The sequence below is a fragment of the Sus scrofa genome, chromosome X, assembly GCF_054392235.1.
Source record: "Sus scrofa isolate SSC_HxYL_T2T_F1_AM1 chromosome X, Sscrofa_HxYL_maternal_Yorkshire_Landrace_v2.0, whole genome shotgun sequence".
Lineage (NCBI taxonomy): Eukaryota > Metazoa > Chordata > Mammalia > Artiodactyla > Suidae > Sus > Sus scrofa.
The window spans coordinates 46,020,691-46,045,067 of record NC_139401.1 but is presented as its reverse complement, the minus strand read 5'-3'; the positions used below and the strand labels follow the sequence as shown (position 1 = coordinate 46,045,067).

The 24,377-nt window shown below is 45.2% G+C and overlaps 1 long non-coding RNA gene across 2 annotated transcripts; it reads right to left on the bottom strand.

Moving 5' to 3' along the window:
* Nucleotides 1-5,082: 5,082 nt before the first annotated feature.
* LOC106508228 (uncharacterized) lies at nucleotides 5,083-23,862 on the bottom strand. Of its 2 annotated transcripts, none has more exons than XR_014835336.1 (4): nucleotides 23,737-23,862; nucleotides 22,576-22,705; nucleotides 6,825-8,966; nucleotides 5,083-5,985 (listed from the first exon to the last, which is right to left on the bottom strand). It is a non-coding gene; the product is annotated as an uncharacterized LOC106508228 (long non-coding RNA). The 2 variants fall into 2 exon arrangements; XR_002340752.2 differs by lacking the exon at nucleotides 5,083-5,985 and adding an exon at nucleotides 23,177-23,340 and having other exon boundaries at nucleotides 7,159-8,966.
* Nucleotides 23,863-24,377: the final 515 nt, after the last annotated feature.

The window sequence follows — 24,377 nt, the reverse complement described above, 5'->3', positions numbered from 1 at the left end:
TCAAAGGAAGAAAAATCTCAAATTGACAACTTAACCCACCTCCTAAATGAATTAGAAAAATGAGAACAAACAAAACCTAAGGTCAGCAGAAGGAAGGAAATCAATGATCAGAGAGGAAATCAATGAAACAGAGATTCAAAAAACAATAGAAAAAAATCAATAAAACCAAGACCTGGTTCTTTGAAAAGGTAAACAAAATTGACAAACCTCTGGCCAGACTCACCAAGAAGAGGAGAGAAAAAAATAAAATAAAATAGGAAATGAAAAAGGAGAAATCACAACAGATACTACAGAAATACAAAAAAAAAATGAGAATACTATGAATAATTATATGCTAACAAATATGACAACCTAGAAGAAATGGACAACTTTCTAGAGACAGCCTGCCAAAACTGAATCAAGAAGAAATACATCAACTGAACAGACCAATCACTAGAAATGAAATTGAAAATGTAATAAAAACACAAGTCCAGGACTAGATGGCTTCACAGGCGAATTCTACCAAACATACAAAAGGAACTTATACCCATCCTTCTTAAATTTTTCCAAAAGGCTGACAAAGAAGGAACATTCCCAAGGCCATTCCATGAAGCCACCATCACCCTAATACCAAAACCAGATAAAGATACTACCAAAAAAGAAAATTATAGGCCAATGTCTTTGATGAGTATAGACACAAAAATTCTCAACAAAACTTTAGCCAACCGAATCTAGCAACATATAAAAAAGATCATACACCATGACCAAGTGGGATTCATCCCAGGTTCACAAGGATGGTTCAACATATGCAAATCAATCAACAGCATACACCACATTAACAAAAGAAAAGTCAAAAACCACATAATCATTTCAATAGATGCAGAAAAAGCATTTGACAAAGTCCAACAGCCATTCATGATAAAAACTCTTACCAAAGTGGGTATAGAGGGAACATACCTTAACATAATAAAAACCATTTATGACAAACCCACAGCAAATATAATAGTCTATGGAGAAGAGCTGAAAGCCTTCCTGCTAAAATATGGAACAAGACAAGAATGCCCACTCTCATCACTTTTATTTAACATAGTATTGGAAGTCCTAGCCATAGCAATCAGACAAACAAAAGAAATAAAAGGAATCCATATTGGAAGAGAAGAGGTAAAATTCTCACTCTATGCAGTTGACATGATACTATATATACAGAAAACCCTAAGGACTCCACATAAAAACTACTCAAACTGATCAATGAATTCGGCACAGCAGCAGGATACAAGATTAACAATCAGAAATCAGTTGCATTTCTGTATGCCAACAATGAAATATTAGAAAAGGAATACAAAAATGCAATACCTGTTAAAATCACACTCCCAAAAATTAAATACCTGGGAATAAACCTGACCAAGGATGTGGAAGACTTATATGCTGAGAACTATAAAATATTAATCAAGGAAATTACAGAGAATTCAAAAAAATGAAAAGATATCCCATGCTCCTGGATTGGAAGAATTAACATTGTTAAAATGGCCATACTATCCAGAGCAAACTAAAGATTCAATGCAATTTTTATCAAAGTACCCATGAAATTTTTCACAGAACTAGAACAAACCAAAAATTTATATGGAACCATAAAAGACCCAGAATTGCTAAAGCAGTTCTGAGGAACAAAAACCAAGCAGGAGGCATCACTCTCCCAGACTTCAGGCAATATTACACAGCCACAGTCATCAAGACAGTGTGGTCCTGGTACAAAAACAGACACACAGACCAACGGAACAAAATATAGAACCCAGAAATAAATCTAGATACCTACGGTTAATTAATCTTCCACAAGGAGGCAAGAATATATAATGGGAAAATGTCTTTTCAGCAAGTGGTGCTGGGAAAACTGGAGAGCTGCCTGCAAATCAACGAATCTGGAACACACCCTCACACCATACACAAAAATAAGCTCAGAATGGCTTAAAGACAGATGTAAGACAAGACACCATCAAGCTCCTTGAAGAGAACATAGGCAAAACATTCTCTGACATCAATCTTACAAATGTTTTCTTAGGTCAGTTTCCCAAGGCAACAGAAACAAAAGCAAAAATAAACCAATGGGTCCTAATCAAACTGACAAGCATTTGAACAGCAAAGGAAACCACAAAAAACCCCAAAAAGACAACTTACAGAATGGGAGAAAATAGTTTCAAACAATGCAACTGATAAGGGCTTAATCTCTAAAACATACAAACAACTTATAAAACTCAACAGCAAAAAGCCAACAACCCAACTGAAAAATGGGCAAAAGACCTGAATAGACATTTCTCCAAAGAAGATATACAGATGGTTAACATGCACATGAAAAAATGGAGTTCCTGTCATTGTGCAGTGGAAATGAATCCGACTAGGAACCATTAGGTAGTGGGTTTGAGTTAAGGATCTGGCGTTGCTCTGAGCTGTGGTGTAGCTCGAAGACATGGCTTGGATACAGCACTGCTGTGGCTGTGGTGTAGGCTGGCAGCTGTAGCTCCGATTAGACCCCTAGCCTGGGAACCTCCACATGCCGCGGTGCGGCCCTAAAAAGACAAAAGACCAAAAAACAAACAAAAAATGCTCAACATCACTGATTATTAGTGAAATGCAAATCGAAACTACTATGAGGTACTACCTCACACCAGTCAGAAAGGCCATCATTAATAAGTCCACAAATAACAAACACTGGAGAGGGTGTGTGGAAAGGGAACCCTTCAACACTGTTGGTGGGAATGTAAATTGGTACAACCACTATGGAAAACAGTATAGAGGTACCTCAGAAAACTAAATATAGAACTACCATAGGACCCAGCAATCTCACTCCTGGGCATATGTCTGGATAAAACATTCATTGAAAAAGATACATGCACCTCTATGTTCATCACAGCACTATTCACAATGGCCGAGACATGGCAACAACCTAAATGTCCATCGACAGATGAATGGATTAAGAAGATGTGTTACATATACACAGTGGAATACTATGCAACCATAAACAAGAACAAACAATGCCATTTGCAGCAACATGGATGGAACTAGAGACTCATAACCAAGTGAAGTAACTCAGAAAGACAAATACCAAATGATATCACTTATATATGGAATCTAATATACGGCACAAATAAACCTCTACACAGAAAAGAAACTCATGGACTGGGAGAACAGACTTGTGGTTGCCAAGGGGGAGGGGGAAGGAGTAGGCTGGACTGGGAACCTGGGGTTAATAGAGGCAAATGACTGAATTTGGAATGGATAAGCAATGAGATCCTGTTGTATAGCATTGGGAACTATATCTAGCCACTTGTGATGGAGCATGATGGAGGATAATGTGAGAAAAAGAATGTATATATGTATGTGTGACTGGGCCACTTCGCTATACAGTAGAAAATTGACAGAACACTGTAAACCAACTATAATGGAAAAAATAAAAATCATTAAAGAAAAAAGCCCAAAAAACAAAAATAAGCCCTCGTCTTTTTGGTCATCTGATTTTTAACAAAGATGCCAAGGCAATTCAATGGTGAAAGGACAATCTTTTCAACAAATGGTCCTGGAACATGGCTATCCACATGCAAAACAAAATGACTTTAGACTCATATGTCACACCATGCATAACTCAAAATGGATTATAGATGTAAGAGGTAACCCTAAATAAAACTTTCAAAAGAAAACACAGGAGAAAATTCTTGTGACCGTGGCTTATATAAAGATTTCTACAATCCATACAAGATGATGAATTGGACTCCAATGAAATTAAAAAGTTGTTTCTTCAAAAGACATCATTAATAAAATGAAAAGTCAAGCCACGGACTGTGAGGAAATATATGCAAATCACACACTGCAGAGAGGAATCATATCCTGAACATGCAAAGAACCTTATAGTGCATTGGGTTAAATGCATTTTTTTAACCAAATTTTAAAAATGGACAAATGATTTAAAGAGACATCTCACCAAAAGAAGACATATGAATTAACAAGTGCATGAAAAGAAGATCATTAGTCATTTCTCTAAAATGCAAATTAAAATCACAATTGAGATACCATTTTATACGCTACAATTAAAATGACTGGCCATAGCAAATATATATAGAATTATAGAAATATAGAAATATAGAATTCCTGGAAATCCCATAATTGGTGGGAATATAAAATGGTGCAGCTACTTTGGAAAACAATTTGCCAGTTTCTCACGAAATTAAACATATACTCACCATACTACCAAGAAACTCCACTCCTAGATATCTGCCCAAGAGAAATGAAAACACATGTCCAGGAGTTCCCCTTGTGGTTTAGCGGAAACGAATCTGACTAGTATCCTAGTATCTGACTAGGTTGCAAATGCAGCTCAGATCTGCTGTTGCTGTGGCTGTGGCATAGGCTGCCACCTCTGGCTCTGATTGGACCCCTGGCCTGGGAACATCCATATGCCACAGACGCAACCCTAAAAAAAAATTAATTAAAAAATTAAAAAAAAAACCCACACGTTCATACAAAGACCTGGATGTGAAAGTTCACAGCAGCATTATTTATAATAGCCAAAATTAGAAACATTCCAAATGTCCATCAACTAGTGAATGAGTAATATGGCATATCCAAACAATGAACCTCAAAAATATTCTTCCAGAGTTCCTGTCATGGCTCATCAGAAATCAATCTAACTAGTATCCCTGAGGATGCAGGTTCGATCCCGGGCCTCGCTCAGTGGTTTAAGGATCCGGTGTTGCTATGAGCTCTGGTGTAGGTCACAGATGTGGCTCGGATCCTGCATTGCTGTGGTTGTGGTGTAGGCTGGCAGCTACAGCTCCGAGTTTACTCCTAGCCTGGGAACCTCCATATGCTGTGGGCACGGCCCTGAAAAGACAAAAAAAAAAAAAAAAAAATTCTGCTGAGTGAAAAGAAGCCAGACTCAAAAGAGTATACATACAGTTGACCCTTGAACAATGCAGGGGGATTAGGGGAACCCACTGTCCATACGGTTGAAAATCTGAGCATAACTAATAGCTATTCACGTCCATGATTCCTCATTCTCCTTGGTTCTGCATATTTGGATTCAACCAACTGTGGGATCTTGTAATCATTACACTATTTATTGTTTTGTTTTTTTTTTTTGCATTGAATTTTCCCATTTGTATTTTTTTCTTTTTTTTAATTACTCAAATGAATTTATCACCTCTGTAGTTGTATAATGATCGTCACAATCCAATTTCACAGGATTTCCATCCCACAACCCAAGCACATCCCCCCACCCTCCAAACTGTCTCCTCTAGAGACCATAAGTTTTTCAATGTCTGTGAGTCAAGTCAGCATCCGTTCTGCAAAGAAGTTCAGTCTGTCCTTTTTTCAGATTCCACATGTCAGTGAAAGCATTTGATGCTGGTTACAGTATTTACTGTCGAAAAAAAATCTGTACATACGTGAATCCACACAGTTCAACCCTGCGTTGTTCAAGGGTCAATTGTATATATAAATATTGTATGATTACGTTTATGTGAAATTTCCAGCAAAGGTAAATCTATAGAGGCAGAAAATGAATAGATCAATGGAGGCCTGGATCTGGGGCCATCATAAAGACTGCGAACTAGTACAAGGGAACTTGCTGGTAGGGTAGAAGTGTTCTTAAACTGGTGATGGCTGCACAAATTTACCAACCTTCATTGAACTGTACACTTACAACAGGCGAATTGTATGGTATGTAAATTGCAACTTCAATACAGGGTTACATTTTTTCTTTGACTTTTCAAAACTGCACTCTGGTCATGAGAGTGAAGGTCTCATTCCAAAGAGATTCACAGTGAAGTTTCTAAGGATGAAGGGTCACAGTGTCTGCAACTCATTCTCCAAAAGTTTTAAAAAAATCAGATTGAGATGAAGAGAGAAAAAGCAAATGGGGCAGAATCAAAAATTGGTGAATGCGAGGGCGTTCCCATTGTGGCTCAGCAGGTTACAAACCTAGGTAGTATCTATGAGGATGCGGGTTGGATCCCTGGCCTCGCTCAGTGGGTTAAGGAGGCGGCGTTGCCGTGAGCTGTGGTGTAGGTTGCAGACGCAGCTCAGATCCTGTGTTGCTGTGGTTGTGGCGTATAGGCTGGCAGCTGTAGCTCCAATTCGACTCCTGGCCTGGGAACTTCCCAATGCTGCAGATGCGGCCCTAAAAAGCAAAAAAAAAACCAAAAAAAAAAGTGAATGTGGATAAAGGTTATATTGTATTTTTCGGTAGGTTTGATTTTTTTTTTTTTTAGAAAGTTAAAGAAATTAATTGAAAATCATGTATTTGCATGAAAGCTTCTTGTGACCCACAGTTTCTCTATGAAGTCAGAGAATTTAGGATGTCAGTCTGTGTTCAATCTCTACTTCACCCTGTGTTATTGACTGGGACCCGAAGAGAGGGAGCAGGCAAAGGGAGATTTTAGAAAGCTGCTTTCAGAGTTCCCGCTGTGTTGCACTGGGTTAAGGATCTGACTGCAGTGGCTTGAGTCACAGTGGAGGTGCAGTTTTGATCCCTGGCCCAGTGCAGTGGGTTAATGGATCTGGCACTGCTGCAGCTGCTGCATAGGTGATAGCTGTGACTCAGATTAAATCCCTGGACCAGGAATTTCTGTTATGTCGTGAATGTTGAACATAATTTTTTTTGTCTTTTTGCCATTTCTAGGGCTGCTCCTGCGGCATATGGAGGTTCCCAGGCTAGGGGTCCGATTGGAGCTGTAGCCGCTGGCCTACACCAGAGCCACAGCAACACAGGATCTGAGCCACGTCTGCAACCACACCACAGCTCACGGCAACGCCAGATCCTTAACCCACTGAGCAAGGCCAGGGATCAAACCTGCAACCTCATGGTTCCTGGTCGGATTTGTTAACCACTCAGCTACAATGGGAACTCCCACAATTTTTTTTTTTTAAAGAAAGCAAGCTGCCTTCACAAAATATTCTATGAAAGCTCCTGTACATTCCCATGTGGAAAATGGAACCTGGGTAGCATAGGTGAAAAAGAGGAATCCTATTTTGCTAGACCAGGGTCCACGGACTATGTATGGTCCTTAAACCAAATCCAGCCCCACCACCTGTTTTTGTGAAGCCTGTGAGCTAAGAATGCTAATTTTTAGTGATTGGAAAAGATATCAAAAGAAGATTTTTTTGACATGTGAAAATTTTATGAAATTCAAATTTTAGTTCCCATAAATAAAGTTTTATTAGAACACAGCCAGGCCCATCACTTTACAAATGTTCTAAGAGCTGCCTTTCCACTACATCAGCAGAATTGAGAAGTTGTGACAGAGATCATACGTGGCCCATAAAGCATAAAATATCTACTCGCCAGCACTCCACAGAAAAAGCTTGCTGACTCCTACACTGGGCCACATGAAACACGCGGAGTTCCTATAGCTCAGCAGTTCTCAGCTGGGGACAGTTTCACCCCCTCAGGCCACTGGACATTTGGCAATGCCTGGAGACATTTTGGTTGTCACAACTCAGTGGGATGGTACTATATCTAGTCGGGGATGTGGAGATTCTAGAGAGAGAGGGAGAGAGAGATTAGAAATAGAGTTCCCTGGGCTCAGCAGGTTAAGGATCTGGTGTGGTCACTGCAGCAGCTCGGGTTGCTACTGTGGTGCGGGTTTGATCCCTGGCCCAGGAACTTCCACATGCCATGGGCACAGCCAAAAAAGACAGGCAGATGACACAGATAGATAGCGAGAGAGGTAGGTAGGTAGATAGAAAGACAGACAGATAGACAGGGAAAGAGAGATACGATGACTAATATCCTGTAATGCACAGGTCATCCCCACAGCAAAGACTGATCCAGACCCAGATGCCAATAGCGCTGGGGTTGGGAACACTGGTCCAAAGGACACAGACACAGTGACACGTTTAGGGCTAGATATCATGGCCTCACCCTGAATAAACTAAAGATTTCACTCCTGCCTTTGACCCCACCTCCGTGTCCAGTCTCTACATCCCTATGCCCACCTGCCCCCCTGCCAGGCATGTTCCCAGTAGGCCATGCACATAGCTCTGGCAGGTCCCCGTCAGCGTCCTCCCCTCCCATCCTTGCTGCCATGCCAGGCAGCCCTCTGTGATCTCATTTAATTCCATACCTCACCGTGCTCCCATCCTCGTCAATGCTCAGGCTGGTTCCGCTCAGTCTGCCCTCCTGTTTCTCCATCATTCCTCAGGCCCGGGCCAGGAGGGTCTCAGTGACAAGCCCATTTCCAAGGCCGGGAGGGGCAGAAGCTGCACCTCACACCGCAGTGATGGACCCACTCCCACCTCTTGTCCTAGGGGGTCCTTGCATGCTTGGGGCTGAGCCATCTGACTCAGGGGTACGGTATTCATGGATCTGTCCACTTCTGTCATCACCCTCCACCTAGAACCCTGGGGCTGAAAGCGAGATGGGTGGGGTCATTGGGCAAGTGGGTGCCTCACAATGGCCTGCTAGGTCTGCCTTTGGAGCTAGAGTCACCCACGTGAATCCCACCTCAGATGCTTGCAATATGTGGAAACTTGGACACCTCATCCCTAGGTCTCGCCATGACTCGATTTCCCAACTTGCAAGAAGGGAAGAGCAATCACACCCACTGATGTGGGATGGTTGTAAGGATTATAAATACCCAGGATCATTTTTCCTACAATATGATAATAAGCAGGGAGTCCAGAGGAAAGTCTGAGATCAAGGGGTCGGCAGGGTTGCTTTCATTCTTCTGCTTCTCCCTCTGGCCTGTAGATGGCCACCTTCTCCCTGTGTCTCCACGTGGTCTTTCTTCCATGTGTGCACATGTCTGTGTCCAAATTTCATCTTCCCACAAGGGTACCAGTTGTACCAAATGAGGCCCTGCCCGTAGGACCTCATTTCATCTTAATTCCTCTTTCAAGACAACATCTCCAATAAGGTCACTTCTGAGGTTCCCGGGGGTGAATTTTGAAGGGATGGATTTCAGCCCATAACAATCAAGGAAAGATTTGAAGAACTGTTCCTGATTAAGGGAATAGAAAAGAGACATGGTGGGAGTTCCCGTCATGGCGCAGTGGTTAATGAATCCGACTAGGAACCATGAGGTTGCGGGTTCGGTCCCTGCCCTTGCTCAGTGGGTTAACGATCCGGCGTTGCCGTGAGCTGTGGTGTAGGTTGCAGACGCGGCTCGGATCCCGCGTTGCTGTGGCTCTGGTGTAGGCCGGTGGCTACAGCTCTGATTTGACCCCTAGCCTGGGAACCTCCATATGCCGAAGGAGCGGCCCAAGAAATAGCAAAAAGACAAAAAAAAAAAAAAAAGAGAGACATGGTGGCTAATCCAACATGTGATCTTAGATTGGATCCAGGACTGGAACTGGTGAAAACAAATGAGATAATACTATGGGGGTATTGATATTTCCTTTCCTTTCCACCCCATTCCATTCCTTCTTTTTAGGGCCATACCCACAGCATATGGAAGTTCCCAGGCTAGAGGTTGAATTGGAGTGGCAGCTGCTGGCCCACACCACAGCCGCAGCAATGCAGGATCTGAGCAGCATCTGCAACCCACACCACAGCTCACGGCAATGTCAGATCCTTAACCCACTGAGCGAGGCCAGGGACCGAACCTACACCCTCATGTCATGGATGCTAGTTGGGTTCATTACTGCTGAGCCACAACAGGCACCCCAAATAACTACTGCACCATATTGGTGGTCGTTATGGACTGAATGTGTCTCTCACCCAATTCACGTGTTGAAGCTCTAACCCCTCAGTGTGGCTATATTTGGAGATGGGACCTCTGAGGAAGTAATTAAGGTTCGATGACATCATAAGGGTGCAGCCCTGATCGGATAGGATGAGCATCCTTACACTAATATCAGTGAGCACTCTTGAACTCTCATTCTCTGTGTGCATCCACCCAGGAAAGGGCATGCGAGGACACAGTGAGAAGACAGCCATTTATAAGCCAGGAAAGGAGCTCTTGTCACAAATGGAATCAGCCAGACTTCCAGTCTCCAAAACTGGGAGAGGATACGTTTCTATTGCTTAAGTCACCCAGTCTGTGGTATTCTGCTATGGTGGCCCGAGCTGACTAAGACAGTGGTTATGTAGGAGAATGTACTTGTCCTTGGGAAATTCACACAAAGTATTGAGGGGCATGGAGGCATCATGTCTGCAACTTCCCCTAAAGTAGGTCAGAACAAAATAATGTCTGTATGTGTAGTAATGTGTATATATATAGAGGATGGAGGGAGAGAGGGAGGGAGAATCATAAAGCAAATATGGCAAAACATGAACAATTGTTGGATCTGGTTGAAGGGGATTCTCTGTGTTACTCATGGAAATTCTCTCTCAGTTGGAAATGATGTCTAAATAAAAGGTTTAAAAAATTAACTGGTCCCTGGGAGGGGGGGTGTGGGATCATTAGGAATTTGAGGAGGATTTTCGACCAATCATATTTATGGAATCTTTCTTTTTTTTTTTTTTTTTTTTTTTTTTTTTTTTGTCTTTTTGCCTTTTCTAGGGCCGCTCCCATGGCTTATGGAGGTTCCCAAGCCAGGGGTTGAATCGGAGCTGTAGCCACCGGCCTACGCCAGAGCCACAGCAACGTGGGATCCGAGCCGCATCTGCAACCTACACCACAGCTCACGGCAATGCCGGATCCCCAACCCACTGAGAGAGGCCAGGGATTGAACCTGCAACCTCATGGTTCCTAGTCGGATTCGTTAACCACTGTGCCATGATGGGAACTCCTATGGAATCTTTCTAATCTGTCTGGTTAGGGTCACTTTATTGAAGACTATTTCCTCACCCGGGCACCATATTGGTCCCTCGTCCCCACACTCTGAGCCACCTTGTCTTCCTTCACCCTCTCCGTAGTCTTGTCCAGAGGACAAAGCAGCTTGTCATTATTCTCAAGATGAGTCTGTCGCAGTTGAGAGCGGGCTACCTGCTACCTCCCGGCCTGCAGGCCACTGCAACAAAATCCATCAAGGGCACTAGAAAGCAGTTCCTTGTTTCCCAGAGGCCTGAAGCATTGAGACATCTCCCTTTTCTTTGTGTGACACGGAGCACAGGTCCCTAAGCACCCTCACTCAGAACTTGACAATGACCCTGGGCACTTCCTCTCCTCGCCTCCTCCCTCCATCCTGACCAAACAAAAAGGCCAGTGCCCTGACCACACTCTGAGACCCCCTGTCCATCACATCTGGTTTCCTTTTCATGGGAAGGCAGACTCCAGAGTCTCTAACAACCTCCAGAATAGCTGGGGGCTGGGGGCTGGGGGCGGGGAATGGGATGTGCTCAGGGTTCCTCTGGGAGAACCCCGGCAGTCCCCAGCAGCAGGCCAGCTGTTGGCCTCCTTGTCACTGTCAAATGTCTCTGCTGATGAGGGTGAAGGGGCACTTTCTCCTGCTCCTGGAACTCAGAGGGCCTCTTAGGGCCTATTCTCTGAGGGGTCATCCAGCCCTGCTGCTTTCCCCTGCCCCCTCATGGTCCATGAAACCTCTTCTGCCCAATCCCTGTCAGAAGAGTGTGCTCTCAGCCCTTCCTGTCTGTCTGCAGTGGAATTAGCTTCTCCAGATTCTGGTGGAGTTTCCCCTTCTTGCATCCCCCTTCTCAGCTGCTGTGAGCCCCCACTTCCTCAGGTCCCCACCCTGAGCAGCGTCTGGGTGTGCTCAGCACTTTTGAGCCAAGCACTGGGTCCTGTGCTGGGCGTGAGGGGTCCCCTCTGGCCCTAGGGAGTTGAGAGGCTGCAGTGCAAAAGAGTGCCTTCTTTGACACAGTTTCCCCATGTGCCAGGAGCCCAGTCTCTGCCAGTGGGAACTTTGCCCTGGGACCCAGATGGGCCATGGCCCAGTCTCACAATGCCACAGAGGAGGGCAGTGCTGCCCAGATACCCTCCATCCACAGAGGGCTCACCACCCACCCTGGACTCTTATGGGAGGGAACAGGGACCTCTAGCTCGTTTGTGTGGAACTCAAGCCGCAGCATATTAGCTCAAACACAAACCCTGAAGCCGATGCTCCCAAAAGGCCTGGCTCTCTCCTGATAAAGAAGTAACCTGTCCTAGAAAGCTCTCCTTTTCTTGGTAAAGGGATGGCTTACTCAAGCAGACCCTTATCAGGCATGAGGAGAGTTTCAGACCCCTGTCTAATCAGTAAAGCCGCACTGCCCTTTCCCTTACTCTCTGGATATGAGAAGCAGCCAATTTCCATTGGGGTTGGCCTTCCCTGACCACCAGGAAGGCATCCCACTGCACTAGCAGCATTTCTTAATAAACTCTTCCTTCTCTTCACCTTGCTATGAGCCCGGAAATTCTTCTTCTGACCTGCACCAGGACCATGGCAGTCTGAACCAAAGCATCTGAGGTCTCTTCATTACAAGAGTTCCACCTCCACCCTCACTCCTCCCCTGTTCCAGGGCTAGCAGCCTCAGGCCACATGGCCCTCTTGACCAGAGCAGATTTTTATCTTCTTGGTGCTTCCTTGAATTAAACTCATTTGGTGATGAGGGTGTCTTTCACATTAGGGCTTTTTTGAAAAAAATATATAAAATCATAATTGATTTACAATGTTCTGTCATTTTCTGCTGTATAGCAAAGTGACCCGGTCATACATATATATATACCCATTTTTTCTCACATTATTCCACATTAGTTTTATTATTTTTTTTTTTTTTTTAGGGCTACACCCACAGTATATGGAAGTTCCCAGGCTAGGGGTCAAATCAGAGCTACGGCTGTCAGCCTACACTACACCCACAGCAACTCAGGATGTGAGATGCATCTGTGACCTCCACCACAGCTCATGGCAGCGCTGGATCCTTAACTCACCGAGTGAGGCCAAGGATTGAACCCACATCCTCATGGATACTAGTTAGGTCTGTTACCGCTGAGCCACAATGGGAACTCCCACATTAGGATTTTAAGATCCTACAGAATAAACTGAAGTTTTTTTTTGGCTGTACCCACAGCATGTGGCAGTTCCCCAGCCAGGGATCGAACCCACACCACAGCAGCTACCCAAGCCACAGCAATGACAACACCGGGTCCTTAACATGTTGAGCCACAGGGGAACACCTAAAATTCATTTTAGGCCAGGCTGACTCTCTGCACTTAGCATAATCCCAGCACACCACAGGTGGCCAGAGATTTTCATTTCTGAATGTGTGGAAGAGGAAGGAAAGTGCCTACCTGGACCTCAAAGATTTCCAGTCACTCTGGCTTATTTCTCTGGGCCCTTTCCATACCTTATCTATGATTTCTGTGATCCTTAACAAGTTAGGACAGTGACATGTGCACCTCCCTTCAATGACTCTCTGATATATTCTAAGTAAGATTCTCACGCCTATGAAGGGGCCTCACCTGGGGCTTCCTGTCTTAAGTTTCATGGATCATATTGTTTTATTATTTTTTTTTCTTTTTAGGGCAGAACCTGTGGCATATGGAAGCTCCCAGGCTAGGGGTTGAATCGGAGCTACAGCTGAGGCCTACACCAAAGCCATAGCAATGCAGGATCTGAGCTGCCATCTGCAAACCACACCACAGCTCACGGCAATGCCAGATCCTTAACCCACTGAGCAAGGCCAGGGATTGAACACACATCCTCACAGAGACAACGTCAGGTCCTTAACCCGCTGAGCCACGACAGGAGCTACACTATGGCTCATCTTAGATGAGCATCCCTTGTGCAAGCACAGCCCACACTTTCACAACTCCTCACCCTTGTCTATGTCAAGCCTCCTTCCTAGAATCTCCTGGTCTCTGAAGTCAGTCTACTGAATCCTGCTCGTTCTCTAAGAACCAGTTCAACATCACACAGCCTGAGCTCCACATCATGAGGCTCATCTCCATCTATCAGGTACTAGTCATATTCTGCTTGAAATCATTGGGATTATTTTTACCTTGTCTCCCCTGTGAGATATGATGGATTCACCTATTCTCAGAGCACTGATCAATGGCTTGCCTATTATTCTTAAACAACTTGGAATAAGAACCACCAGTGTCTATCACTCAGTCAATAGGTGCAGACACAGAGCCATAGGACTTACATGCTTCCTGTCATTTAATGCACACAGCTCCCCTGTGAGGATGGCAGGTAAAATCAGAGAGAGTCACAGGGTCTTGGAAAGAGTCCCGTAGAAGGATCTTCCCCCAGGGACCCACCTCCTTGACTGTGACCACCGTCCTTCCTCCAATGGACCAATAACATCTGCTGCAGTGACTCTGCCCAGAGCACAGAAAGGAAGTAACTGTGGGCAGAGGCTCTTCTGGGTCCCTCTGGCCCTGTTTACCACACCAGCACTGAGAATGATGGGTTCTCTGAAGCGGCAGCTTCAGTGACTCTTATGTGGCAGAGTAGCCTCCTATAGGAATTGCCCTTTTCCAGCTGAGAACCAGACTGGCCTGGGTGAACAAGGGCAGAACCAGAAGGGGGTGCTGTCGCTCTGGCCTGGGCCCTCATCAGGATGCCGGGGGCACGTCAGGGAGAGCAGGCAACCTAAGACTCCAACCCAATGACAGGGAGCCCACTTTTCGGGACATGGGTCTGTACATTAGTGTGAGACAAAACAGGCACTGAACACACGAAGGGTTGTTGGTTGCGTACTTTGAAAAGTTCTAGTGTGTAGTTAAAAAATCTTGCCCCTTCTCATATTTCTTTGTATGACTGGGGTAGACGCTGGTGGGTCCCTTTATGGGCCAGTGCATTGCCCCTCCTCCAGGGCTAGTGTTAACTGCTAAGGGTTCACGCTGTCCTTCCTTCAGAGAATTGCCTTGGTCAACAGAAGTCATCCGGCCCCACATGTCTTACCCCTCAAAGAGCCCCATCCCAAGGGTGGGGGTAACCCACGGACAATGACTGACTAATAGCGCGTTCCCAAGGACTGGCCCCCCTGCCTTAAGTCAGACCAACTCTCTGGCATCCTCCATGCTTTAGAGCTCCCTGTGGGATCAGGCTGAGGCCACCCTTCTACTCAAACCACACACCTGCTAGGCTTCTTCCTGGGACCCATCCTGCTTTCCTCACCCCTGTGCCCATTTCCCTCAGAGCTCTCCCTCCTCAGATCACCCGAAGAAGAATTTGCTTCTAGTGAACCAGCCTAAAACGGTAAGCAAGCAACTGTGGTGTGCCTTTCAGAAACTCTTCAAGGCTCCATGTCAATGTGCAGGTGTATGTTTGCATGATGTGTGCGAATAAAATAGGGCCCGTGTTTCTAGAAGAGCCTGGCTTCATCTCTCCACATTCTGTACTACATGGGCATCTGCTCCAGCCACGTTGCCTGGGAATCGCCAGATAAACTCTCATGTCAGTGCCTTTGCAGTTGCTGTCCCCCCGACGGAAATCCTTTTCCTCCAGGTACCTGCCTGACTCATTCCCTCATCTCCCTCAGGTGTTTGCTCAAATGTCTCTTTCTGTTGAGACCCCCACCACTTACGAGGACCCCCCCTCACACACCTTCTCTCTGCCCCCTCCCTGCTATAGATTTGTTCATAATGAGAACCACCCTTGAGTATACTAAGTATTTGTTTCTGTTGTTTATTGTATGCCTCTTTCCACCCCCTCCCACCCCCAGTAGAAAATAAAGTCAGTGAGAGCAGGGGGGTTTATCGGCTTTGTTCACAGCTATATCTTGAGCACATAGAAAAGTCTCTGGCATATAATAAACACTCCAGAAATCTTTTCTTTTTCTTTTCTTTTGCTTTGTAGGGCCACACCTGCGGCATATGGAGGTTCCCAGGCTAGGGGTCCCATCGGAGCTGCAGCTGCAGGCCTACACCACAGCCCCAGCAATGTGAGATCTGAGCTGCATCTGCAACCTACACCACAGATCACAGCAATGCTGGATCCTTAATCCACTGAATGAGGCCAGGGATGGAACCCGCAGCCTCATGGATCCTAGTCAGGTTCATTAACCGCTGAGCCACAAAGGGAACGCCCAAGAAATCATTTTTGACTACACCAGGTTTCCTCCCACAAACCAAGGCCATCTCTCTCTGTGTATACGGTACTGATGGCATGCCCTTGCTTTTGATCTATCCCTGTTAAGCCTAAATTACACTAGAAACTTTATTTGCAGTATAAAAATTTTCAGTGAAATACGAACTTCTGGAGTTCCCATCGTGGCTCAGCAATTAACAAAGCTGACTACCACCCATGAGGATGCTGGTTCAATCCCTGTCCTTGCTCAGTGGGTTAAGGACTTGGCATTGCTGTGAGCTGTGGCGTAGGTCGCAGACACGGCTCGGACACCATGTGGCTGTGGCTGTGGTGTAGACCGGCAGCTACAGCTCCGGTTTGACTCCTAGCCTGGGAACCTCCATATGCCGTGGGTGCAGCCCTAAAAAGACAAAAAAAAAAAAAAAAAGAAATAAGATTTTCTCCATACATTAGACCCTAGTAACCACTGCCCTCTAGAACAGACAGAATAAAATCTGAAATATCCATTTGTAAGGAGGAGTTGATTTCTTTCCATTAGTCTGTGAAGGAATTTACCTCCTTTAATATGTCACACACCAGAGCCTTCAGGGTTTATCGAACTCAGGGAGGATAATTCCTTGGTGTGGAGGGGCGGTTGAACAAATGGTCCTGACTCAGTCTTCCAAAATGTACCTTCCCCTCCTTGGGGTACTCCATGCCACAACCACGATGTTAAAAACAGTTTTTGAAATAAAGGATGGGATAATCCAGGTAACTCTGCAATTGTCCCCATTCCTGGCCCATCTCGTAGGCACACACATCTCACAAGCAAAAAGAACTCAAAGGGTGGCCACCCCAGGCCTCCCGAGAACCGTAGTAAAACTGTGGCTCACAGAGCAGAGTGGACAGCGCTGGGGGACACCGAGTTCTGCTATAATGAGCATATTTATAATGTGTGAGTGTGTGAGTGTGAGCAGAGAGCAGGATGTGGGAAATAGACACCAAATGACCCAGTGGCCAGCTCCTGAGAGGCAGCAGGGACGAGAAGAATGGCAAGAATGCTGCTCTTCTCTCTGGGCACCTGTGTGTTGGTTCGCCTCTGTTGTCTGTGTTCACATCGCCTCTTTGCGGATGACTTTGAACCAAGCTCTCCAGCTTGAGGGACTCAAGGGAACATGAAATGCAGCATAACTGAAGCCTGAGCTCATTATCTTAGGTGCCATCACTTTCTCAGGCCCCCATACTCAGTCTTGAACTGCACCCTCCCTTTCCCCACCAGTCAATCAGTGGCCGGGACCCATCCACTCTGCCTGCGCCTCTGCCCTCAAGTCCATCCTCCCAGTTATGACTTCTTTTTTAATGATTTTTATTTTTTCCATTATAATTGATTGTGTTCTGTCAGTTTTCTACTGTATAGCAAAGTGACCCAGTCTCTCTCTCTCTCTCACACACACAAACACACACACACTCTTTCTCTCACACTATCCTCCATCATGTTCCATCACAAGTGACTAGATATAGTTCCCTGTGCTATACAGCAGGATCTCATTGCTTATCCATTCCAAATGCAATAGTTTGCATCTACTAACCCCAAACTCCCAGTCCATTCCATTCCCTCCCCCTCGGCAACCACGAGTCTGTTCTCCAAGTCCATGAGTTTCTTTAATGTGGAAAGGTTCATTTGTGCCGTATATTAGATTCCAGATACAAGTGATGTAACATGGTATTTCTCTTTCTCTTTCTGACTTACTTCACTTAGTATGAGAGTCTAGTCCATCCATGTTGCTGCCAGTTATGACTTCTGCCTCCATCACCCTGATTGCCCTCCGCACAGTGCTGCTCCAGACTCCTGGCCCTGCCAGCTCCCACGAACGACTCCAGATTTCTAAGGCGAAGCTTTGGGCCCATCCCTCAACTGCTCAGAAACCTCTAATGGCTCCACAGGGTCTGCTGCACACAACCCAACCCAAATTCAGCCTAGTCACCAAAAGACAGCCCTATGCATCCTCATCCACCATCACATAGATGGTGCTCTGCTGACCTTTGAGACATTTGCCTGGATTAACACTTAGTTGTAATAGTAATCAGAAGGGTAGGGAGCCAACATTTGCTGAGGACCCACTACATTTTAAGCAATGAGTTAGGTGTCTATTAGTGCTACTTCCTTTTGATATTCATTTAGCATGTTTGTGTCTGTCAATGGAAAAGGGAACATAGTGAAAACTGTTATAGTAAAAGCTCCTGTAACACAAAACCATCAACTAACATCTCTGTGTATCTATGTGATAAGCGCAATGAGCACTGTTGAAAATAAAGAGCATCGGATGGTAACCGATTCCCGAGTGCACTTCGTTTTGAAGAACAATGAACTCGATCTCCATAGTCATATATGATTTTATAATTTCAGGCATGACTACATATGCCAGACAGATCCCGTGTGAGGTGTATTTTATGATTCTCTATGCCACACAATATCCAATAATTTTATTAAGTAAAATATTCTATTGACCAGAAAAATCTCACTCCCTGATGCTTTTGGGTACCAGCCACATACTGTGTACCTTCACTATGACATTGCGGCACTTGGCTAAGTATGGTCTTTTTTTTTTCCTTTTTAGGGCTACCTCTGCAGGATATGGAAGTTCCTAGGCTAGGGGTCGAATCAGAGCTGTAGCTGCCAGCCTATGCCACAGCCACAGCAACACCAGATCCTTAACACACTGAGCGAGGCCAGGGATCAAACCCACATCCTCGTGGATCCTAGTCAGGATCGTTAACTGCTAAGCCACGAAGGGAACTCCATTTTTAAAAATATGGTCTTTTAAAGAGGAATGCACCAAGGAAAACATACCCACAAGATTAAACACCCAGGTTTACAGCTGGGATCCCTGGAGGCCTCTATCCTGGAACTAGAGCCAATCTAGAGGCTGCCTGAGTCTCACAAACACTGCAAGTCAGCCTTGAACAGTTCAGCTTCTGACTGGTTAAGGTGATATGCCCCTATTTTGGTTGCTTGCCTGAGGATAGAGTGAATCCTCTATGGAGGAAGATATCAATTTCAAAAGCCTCTAAAATTTCTCATATATAATTTCCAGCATTCACTGAAAAATTACCATGCATATCAAGAAGCTTTACCAAGAGAAAAAACACAATAGACACCAACCTTCAATAGACCACAATTTTGGACTTATTAGACACTGACTTTAAAATACCAAGAAATTAATATATTCAAGTTAAGATATGGTAAAATGAAGAATGTCACCAGGCATTCTATGAAAAAAAAAAAAAAAACCCCACACACAGACGGTCTATAGCTAAAAATTATAGTAAGTGAAAGTAAGAACTCAATAGAGTTTTAGTAGCAGATTGGAAACAGGTGAAGCATGGATTAGTGAACCAGAAGACAATAGAAAAAATATGACTGAATTACAAAGACCTAAAACAATGGAAAAGAGACTCAGGGCACATGGTTAAAAAAAAAATCTCAAAGATGGAGTCATAGAAAGGGAGGGTGCCAAGTGTTGGTGAGGGTGTGGGACAGCAGAACTCTCTTGCTCTGCTAGAGGGGATGTAAAACTGTACAGCCACTTTGGAAAATAGCTGCTTCAAAACCTAACAATACATCTACCATATGGTCCAGCCATTCAGCTTCTATGTATATACCACACAGAAATGTGTACATGTGTGCACTAAATAGCATGTATTGGAATGTCCAGATCAGCTTTACTGATAATTGATAACAGCCAAAAAAACCTTTTTTTTTTTTTTGCTTTTTAGGGCCATACCCCATGGCAAATGGAAGTTCCCAGGCTAGGGGTCGAATCAGAGCTGTAACTGCTAGCCTATGCCACAGCCACAGGCAACGCAGGATCCAAGCCTCGTCTGCAACCTACACCACAGCTCACGGCAACACCAGAGCCTTAACCCATTGAGTGAGGCCAGGGATCAAACCAGCAACCTCATGGTTCCTAGTTGGATTCATTTCCGCTGTGCCACAACGGGAACTCCCAGCCAAAAAAAAAATTTCTTTTTTTTTGAAAAAGGTGGATCAGCTGTAGAATGAATAAAGGATCTGTGGTACATCTAGAGAACGGAATGCCAGAAAGTGATGAAAAAGAGTGAATTACAAGGAGCTGCAGCAATGCAAGTGAATCTCATAAAGATAATGATGGCTAGAAGGCTGACCAAAAGAGCACATACCACGTGATCCCATTTAACTAAAGTTCAAACACAGACAAAACTAATGTAGCTTGAGCGAAGCTGGGATGGCAATTAGCTTTGCGAGTAGGGGTAGTTACCGGGAGGAGCTGGTGGTAAAGGAGCAACTCCTGACACATGAGAGCTGGCTGGATACTCACAGCTGGGCTTCGGTGTTTCCTTGTTGAGCCAGAACAATTTCACAGAAGAAAAACATCAAATGAAATCACTCTGTGACTGATGGATCAAGACAAAGTCTGTACTCATGTCTGACTACCCATGAAAACAGGAACATTGTCCAAGCCACACGAATCATTAAACACCCGCCTTTCCTAGCTGACATGAAAAGACTGCCGCTTCTTTACAAATTACAGTTTTAGTCTGTCTTCTTCCTCCCACCGTACAGATAAGTTTTCAGATACCCCAGCTTCCTGGCAGCATCCATCCCAGAGCAAAGTCTTTCTTCGTTAATTCTCCCCCAAGTCACCTAACAGACCCACATCCTGCAAGTCTTTTCTTTTTCCTTCCTTCCTTCCTTTCGCTTTTTATGGCCACAGTCATGGCACGTGGAAGTTCCCAGACTAGGAGTCGAATTGGAGCTGTAGCCACTGGCCTGCACCACAGCCATGCCAGATCCAAGCTGTGTCTGCAACCTACACCGCAGCTCACAGCAAGGCCGGATCCTTAACCCACTGAGCAGGGCCAGGGGTTGAACCTGCGTCCCTATGCATACTAGTCAGATTTGTTACCGCTGAGCCACAGTGGGAATGCTCCTGTAAGTCTTTTCTCCTGAGACCCTGCTCCATGTGCATTCCCCCCTCACTGCAGTGAATAATAAATCGCATTTGTTTAACCACAGGTGTGTCCCTGGTGGTCTTTGGTGGGAGGGCTTTGGCACTGGTCATGCGCTACTGTTCCTTAAAACAAATGGTGGTTACATAGATGTCTTCGCTTTGTGAAATTCATCATGCTATGCATTTGTGATTTGTGTCCAAATCACAAGGAACAAAAAAGTACAACAGATCTTCCTGGTAAGTTACTCACTGTATTAAATAAAAGCATCCTAATTAAAAAAATTATATAATGAATACTGTACTATTGAGCATCCATATAACAAACCTTTTGTTTGTGTCTTTTTGGCTGTGCCCACAGCATGTGTTAGTTCCCAGGACAGAGATCAAACCTGAGTCACAGCAGTGACAATGCCAGATCCTTAACAGCCAGGCCACTAGGGAACTCCTAACAAACCTTTTTTGAACTCCTTTTATGTCCCTGGGGTTTTCCTGGGTGTTTGGGGATACAGAAATGCAGGATACACATTTCCTAATATCCCAGGTAGCTCAGACATCTAAATGCTGCAAAGCTGTGGAAAGGCTGTAAGTTTTGAAAGGAGCACTGTCTTTCAGGCTGATCTGGAAAAGGCATTTCCAGGTGGACACATCAGGAGGGACAGGGCACAGGTGCTAGATAAATGTGGCAGGTAACTGCAAATACCTGGGAATGAGAGGCGACTGGCATGGGGGGTGTGAGTGAGCTAACAGGTCACAGACTGGGGCCAAGGCAGATTGGGGAACAAGGATGAGTTTGTCTGCTCCCACGTTTGTCACGGGGAGAGCTGGTGGCATCTTGGGCAGGACAGTTCTGTGTTGGGCAGATCTATCCCACATCCTGCAGGATGTTTCATCTCCCCACCTCCACCTGATGAATGACTTTAGTCCTGCCCAGTCTTGTGACAATTGAAAGTGCCTCTTCACATTTCCAAAGCAGTACAGGTACACACCACGGGGAGTTAGAAAAGGCACTCCTGGGTCACTGGGAATGTTTAACTTCTTGATCTCAGGGGTGGTTACAAGACTGCACTCATTTTCAAAATTCATTAAGCTGTATGCATCAGATGTGTATGATTTCCTGGACAAAATGTTCGATTTTGATGAATAAGTTTATTAAAAAAAAAACAACTATGGGCTGCACCTTAAAGGAAGATATACAGAGGAAAATTTATAATCTTAAACAAATATACTGGGAACATTAATAACATATTAGCTAAGTGTCCTCCTCAAGAGGCTATAAATAGGAGTTCCCTGGTGGCCTAGTGATTAAGGACCCGGCATTGTCACTGCTACGGTGCAGGTTCCATCCCTCACTCAGAAACTTCTGTATGCTGCAGGCACAGCCAAAAATAAAGGAAGCTATAAACAGAACAACAAAATGATTTTAAATAGGAAAAAGGTGAATGAAAGTAAAAGATATTTTCTAAAAATATATATTTGATACATAAACACCCCTAAAAAAAGAAAAGGATCTATAGGCCACTCCAATCTGATTAAGATAAACAGAATCAGGACTGAGAAAGAGAACAGACTTAAATTCAGAGGAGATTTTTAAAGCATGAGAACACAGTGTGACTCTTCCAATTAAATGGGGTGGACTGACCATAAGCATTTAAGTCAGGTTTTTCCTAAGACACAAAAATATCAGCTGTAAACACACATTTGTTTTAATGTATAAACTCACCACGTGCACAAAAGGACTAGAGAGGAGCTGTCACGAGAGCACAGTAGGTTTCTGGAAAGCAGCCGAAGGAGTAGGCAGAGTTCCAGCTGAGGAGACCAGTGAAAATCAGCCTCTTGGCCGAGTGGAATTCCTGAAGGGCACATAAGGTGATAATTGGTATACTGGGGGCTCAGTGTGGATCTGAGGTGCCTCAGGGTGACCTGATAGTGATAACAGAAACCTGGGGTCAAAGGCCTGGTTTAGACGCCCAGAAGACATTGTTAATAGTATTTTGGAAGTTTTAGCTGAAAGTCAAGAAAATGAAGTGTACAGATTTGGAGGGAGTCTGGTGCTGCTCTGTGCATCCCAGATAATTGAGGAGAAATCACTATTAATACTGTTATGAAGGTTTAGGGATGGGAAATAAAGAAATGGAATAAGTGCCATCGTGTTAGAGGAAGTGCTCAATGCCCCTATTTTCTGGGTTCAGGAGAGGTCCCCAAATGAAATAACTCATGTAAATATTCGGCGTCCAGACCCTGCTCTGGTCTGAATCCAGCCTGAGAGGGGCCTATTTACTGTGGCCTTAGGTATCATGGTAGTATCACCAGGTCCGGCTGACCTTGTAATTCATGTGGGGCTTGTTCTTGTGCAGTCCCCATAGCCAGGTCACCACGTTCACAACTGCAGCAAGAAGTGCCACAGCGTCAAGATGGGTCTAATGCTGTTAGGTCACCCCCACCATCCCGGGGGGACTTGGAGGACAGACGACTCACAAGCAGGAGGCTGTGGACACAGGACGGGGCAGCAGTCAGCAGAGAGGCCCAGCACCTGAAAGTGTTTCAAGCACCGCCCTGCTTGGAATGATAAAATGAGGTTGATGGTAGTACCCACCTGGTACCTTGTCAGGACAAGAAGATGAGCTGAAAGAAGTAAAGCGCTTAGCACAGTGCCAGCACAGAAGGGCAGAATACTAACGGTTGTTATTGCTGTTAGCACGTGTCTTTCACTCCCTAATCAGGATGCCCTTTTCTCACCTTAGAAAACTCATCCCTCCTCTTTAGTCCGCTCACAGCCTAGCTCCAAACGCTCTGCACCAGTCACGGGCACATTTTCACCCCCATGTCGTCAAACGAAGAAACTGAGGCACGGAGAGGATATGGACAAAGTGCTCAAACTTACACAGGTCACAAACGTTGGGTCTGTCCAAAGCTTGAACTTCTAAAGCCTAGGTAACGCTGCCACCGCCGCCGCCAACTCACCTGCGAAGCAGCCCTCTCCCCGAAAGACACACCCACAAGAAAGCCCAAGTTAAGGCTGGATTCTAGTCCACCTATAACGTGCCAAAAGAAGCCGTGGTGGGCGGGGCTACGTACGCCCCGCCCCACGTAGACCGGCCCACACGCCCCGCCCACTATAAGAACTACCCCACAGCCCAGGCCTCTACGAATGAAGTCCCTTATGCCCCGCCCATTACGTAAACGCCCCGCCCATTACGTAAACGCCCCGCCCGGCCCGCCCACGCCAAAGAATGCTCAGAGGTAACTTTTGCCGGAGTGAACGTACCCGGTGCCGGTTAATTGGACCCGAGCAGGGGGCCCAAGTTTAGCCTTCCTAGTCCAGCGAATGGATTCACCCCTGAGACTCCCACGCCTCAGAATACCTGAGCACCATCTTTATTACTCCTCCAGGGATGGAGCGAGCCTGAGGGAAAACAGACTGACCAGTGGGGAGAAGGTCTTTACAAAATTAGATGGGATTGCGGAGAACTCTAGCATGCGAGTAGAGCTGGGAGGAAAAGAAACGGGCCAATGGAGGGGGTT